The following is a 4947-nucleotide window of genomic DNA, read 5'->3' as shown; positions in this document are numbered from 1 at the left end:
CCCTCATAGCTAACTGCAGACCTTCCTTCAAAAACCTGTTGACTCTCTCCACTAGGCCATTTGCCCTAGGGTGATACAACGCAGTCCTGACATGCTTAATGCCATAACCACTGAGAAACCTTTTCATTGCCATTGATACAAATTGAACCCCCATTATCCGAGACTAGCTCAGTAGGTACTCCTTCTTTAAAGAAAACCTTCTCTAGAAATTTAATGAGTTCTCTAGCTGTGACTTCTCTTACAGCCTTCCATTCAATCCATTTCGTATGAAAGTCAACTACCACAAACAAAAACCTCAATCCATTTCCCAGACCCATTATGGGTCCCATAATGTCTACAGCGAACTTCGTCCACGGTTGCTCCGGTACCTCATTGGGAACTAAAGGAACTTCCCTTACCACTTTAGTTGTGTCACTCCTTTTACACTCCATACACTCCTTCACCCACCTTTCAGCCATTTTATCAATGTGTGGCCACCAATCATTTTGATGGAGTTTTCTCTTCATTGCCTCTTCCCCTGGATGCCCCTCATGAGCCAACTCCAGAAGACTCTCTCTGATAGTCTTAGGAAGAACTACACATCGCCCTCTCCTTAGTCTGTCTCCCCGCAAATATAGCTCTTCCTTGACCTCCCACCATATATCGAATCTTTTATCCAAACTCTTTTTATTTGGCCATCCCTTCACAGTCCACTCTTTTTTTTTAATGTAATAAACAAGAAGTTTATTTAAAGCGGGGCCCGTCGTGCCGGTACACTCCCAGCAACTCCAACGGCTACTGTGTCACGCGAACCAAGCTCCAAAAGAACACTCAGGAGAATGGTTTGCGTGCCACAACCTTCACGTGCCACAACATTCCATTACATAAACTCTACAAGGCTCCTGTTTTTTTTTTCAGATTTTACTTGATAGCCTAAACAAATATCAACTGGCTATTGCATTGTATCTTAAACATTTAAATACACCATACTCACAGATGTGTGTTTTGTTTATTCATGATGCGCAGGAGAAGTTGTACAAAAAAGCAAACTATTTATTGTGTTAACTAGGCAGACCTGAAAATAAGTTATCAGCAAGCGTTGGACAGGTGGTTGGCTCTTTTCTGTTTAGGACCCCTTCCACTCAAATAGCCTACACATAAAAAGGAGCAATGACCTAAACAATCCCCCAAAATATGAGAAGGCAAAAATGTACACAGAAGACAGCATAGTACTATACACTGCGATAAGATGATTTATCCACGATCACTGTATCGTGTTATGGTAAAGCCAAAATATGAGCCCCAACACTTCGGTTCCACAGTCTCAAATCTGGCTATCTAATCCCAATCACACTTTATGATCATTATCGGGGGTGGCTGCTAGTGTTATCAGTCTGGAGGAACAGAGCTCTAAAGGGTCACCATACTGCGGGGGGCTCGAGGGATCATCTTGGATATCACAGGAACTTCTAGAACTAGGACCTTGCCGTTGCCTTTGGGTCACAGAGACATATGTGCGCTTCAGAACTCCACCACTGGAGCCCAGAAAAACAGAGCAGGCATGTAGTGGCACCATAGAGGAGGGACTGAGTGAGTCAAATCCCCACTGCACTTGCCAGCTTCTGTGTGGAGGGCACAGTGGGGAATTACAGGAACCTACCCACGAGAGTGGGCACAGAACACACAGTGGTTCCTCATTCACATCATCTCAGTGCACAGCGTGGCCTCGGAAGCTTTGCACTTCCGTTGCAACAGAGCAGTGGTAGATCCTAAACATGGGGGGAGCTTTCTTCTGGGACTTGTTGTATTAGCAATTCCACTTCCAGCGTTCCCCGCAATGACTTAACCCGAACCACTGCTGCGACTCAGCGTCAACCCATTAGGCTACTTGAGGCCTCCTCCCCTAGCACTTAGATCATCAGTTGACCCATCCAAAATATTGCAGTGAGCTGATCAACTTGAGTGGACACTGACCATGGAGAGATTGTGGCCCAGATTCACAGAGTGTTTTCCAATGGGACTTTGCCATTATAAAACGCGTCTGTGAATTGGGCCCTACGTGGGGGAGTCTCGATTCAGAGCACATCTGCCGGAACTCTGCCTGCGTTCCAACACTGCATTGTAGGGGGTGATGTTTACCATCAACAGGATTCGGGGAAGCGCGCCAGTTTATTCACCTGTGCCCATTTTTTTTTAGTAAAGGGCGTTGATGACTTGCATGAGGTAAGGCCAGAAATAAGGCTCATACACATAATGCTTTTCACAGCACGAATAATTATTCTGATCAACCCAAAAGTTAAAGCTCTGCCCAAGTTAAGCGAAGGGAGAAATCTTTTAGCACACTCCTGCGAACTGGAGAGAAAAAACATAGTTCCCAGCAATGAGAGGTTATGGGATTTGTTCGAAAAGTACGTTGAACACCTTCAGAGAGAGAGTGAGCGAAGCTGGATGGATGCAGTTCATGAAATAGACGATGGATAAGGCCGGCTCAGCTACACAACTGGTACCTGCTACCCTTCACGATGCCTGTTGAATTACAACCATCTGAGAGAATAGTGAAGGAAAGACAAATTAGGAGGGGATAATAGAAGTGTTTAGGACTTGGGAGTATAGCGGATATGGTATGGTATTGTTCATTTATAAAACGCCTATACACAGGCAAGTGTTTCAAAGCGCTCAAGGAGCATGGGAACATGGGGAGACAAAAAAACTGTCGCTCAGAGCCCTTGAAATTCGGAGACGATAATAGTCTGCACAGGCAGAGTAAGTGCGTATAATATATCTAACAGTTGAGACACAGCAGTTTTACCAGTGCTATTAAGGGGTGAAGACAAGGGAGAACAGATAGGCGATCTTCAGGCACGGTGCATTCGGATCGTGCAAGTGCGCAGATGGTCACAGGGAGGGGCGGTCCAAGTAAACCCAATCGGTGGAGACTGGGGTAAGTGCAGAGAGTGCCACTCTCTTGGGTTGTTTCTGAAGTGCAGTGAAGGTGGGTCAGTCCCTGAGGCAAGTGCGAGAGAGGACTGACGGAGGTGCCCGGGACCTGTGAGATTCAAAGGTACACCAGGCAGCCAGTCAGCAAGTTGTAAGGAAGAGGAGGGGGTGAGGGAAAGAGCAGACAGTGAGGTTAGCAGGGTAGAGGGAGAGAGAAGGAAGAAGAGAAGAGTAAAATCTTGAAGAGTTTCCGGAATTTAAGAAGATCAGGCTCAAGACGGAGGGCGGCAGGGAGGCTATTCCAGAGGGAGGCACCTGCTGAGTATAAGGATCTCCCTACAAATCTCTGCTTGGAGAACCTGCTCATTCGCTGAATGTTGGAGGTAGATGAGAGGAGGTCTCGTGAGGGACAATATTTAGGTAGGCAATGTTGCAGGTAGGTAGGTCCCCGGCCCCAGAAAGCCTTGTGGACAATGCAGAGGGTCTTGAACTTAATCCTTGCAGTCACGGGGAGCCAGTGAAGGGATTTCAGTGCCGGAGAAATGCGGTCCCTGGGCTTGAGGCCAAGGATAATTCTTGTGGTTCTGTTCTGGATGAAGAAGGAAGGTTGAGGAAGAGGCTCTTGCAATAATCCAGCCTAGAGAGACAGTGAGCCACTCTGGGAAAGTGAGAAAAAGAAGAGTACCTCTGAGGAGGTGTAGCTGATAGACTTTTTAGAGATGTCTGAAATGTGAGAGGAGAAGGAGAGAGTGGAGTCGAAGATGGCCCTCACAGGTGGGTGCGGACACAGGGCCAAGGGAGGCCAACCAGGGTGAAAGTGGGAAAGCGGGAGCAGGGGTCCCAATGCGAACGATCTCAGTGTTACTGGCATTGAGGCAGAGGTTGTTTGTAGCACACCATGACTGAATAGCAGACAGTCAGATAGTTGCGCGTCATCCCTGTAACACCAAAAGTTAGAGGTGAAAGTGGAAATCACATATGCCAGGGCAGCCATATAGATGTTGAAGAACCAGGGGGATAGGTTAGATCCCTGGGGAACGCCACAGGTTGAGAGAGCTATAGTCGAGAGAAAGGCACATTGTTCCACCTGGGATGGGCGGTCTGAGAGAAAGGAGGTTAACACCACCAGAGCCTGACCTCTGATTCCCAGGGAGTCATGGAGATGTGCGATCAGAATGTTGTGGTTAACCATGTCAAAGGCAGAGGAGAGGTCAAGGAGAATGAGGATAGAAGGAGTGCGCGTTAGTGTCAAGTTTTGAAAGCAGGTCTTCACGGTTGTCCAGAAGAGCAGTTTCCGTGCCTCTGGATGCTCTAAAGCCAGACTGATGGTCATTGAAACAACCAATAGATTCAGTGTGGAGGGTCAGCTGAGAGATAGCCAACTTCTCTAGGAGTTTGCCCAGGAAAGGAGTGATAGAGATAGAGCGGTAGATTGCCAGAACGGAGGGGTCGGCAGAGGGTTTCTTGAGCAAAGGGAGCGCTTAAGGGCAGTTGGGAAAACTCCAGTGCAAAAGGAAAGATTGCAGAGATCAGCCAAGGCTGGGGCAAGGGAGTCAATATTGTCCTTAATGGTTTTAGAGAGGCTTGAATGAAGACTCTTTTCTTGGAGCAAATGCAGAGTCGATATTGCCTTTAAAGGAGGTGGCAGGCCAGTTTGTCAGATGGTCCGCCACACTTGCGTTTAAGGGCAGCTAGATCGGAGTCGTACCAAGAATTGCACTTTTTGGAAGGCTTCAGTCGGACCCTCATGACAGGGGCAAGAGTGTCAAGAGTGTTGGAGATAGAGAGATTGAAGTTAGCAAGTGTTGTGTCAGGGTGGGAGTCAGCCACGGGAATGGGAGGAGGAGAGTAGGTGGAGGCAAATGCAGCTACTGTCACTCTTTTCATGGGTCTGGTGACATTGAAGCCGAGTGGCCTTGCCAGGTGTGTTGCTGCAAGAGGAGAGGAGTGCTTCAGGTGTGTTGAGAGAAGAGAGTGGTCAGTCCAAGAGAGAGAGAGGTAGTGAGAGGGACAGAGAAAGGGATGTCAGTA

Source organism: Ambystoma mexicanum, chromosome 2q, assembly GCF_040938575.1.
Source record: "Ambystoma mexicanum isolate Mex_15411 chromosome 2q, UKY_AmexF1_1, whole genome shotgun sequence".
Lineage (NCBI taxonomy): Eukaryota > Metazoa > Chordata > Amphibia > Caudata > Ambystomatidae > Ambystoma > Ambystoma mexicanum.
This window is presented reverse-complemented; position numbering follows the sequence as displayed.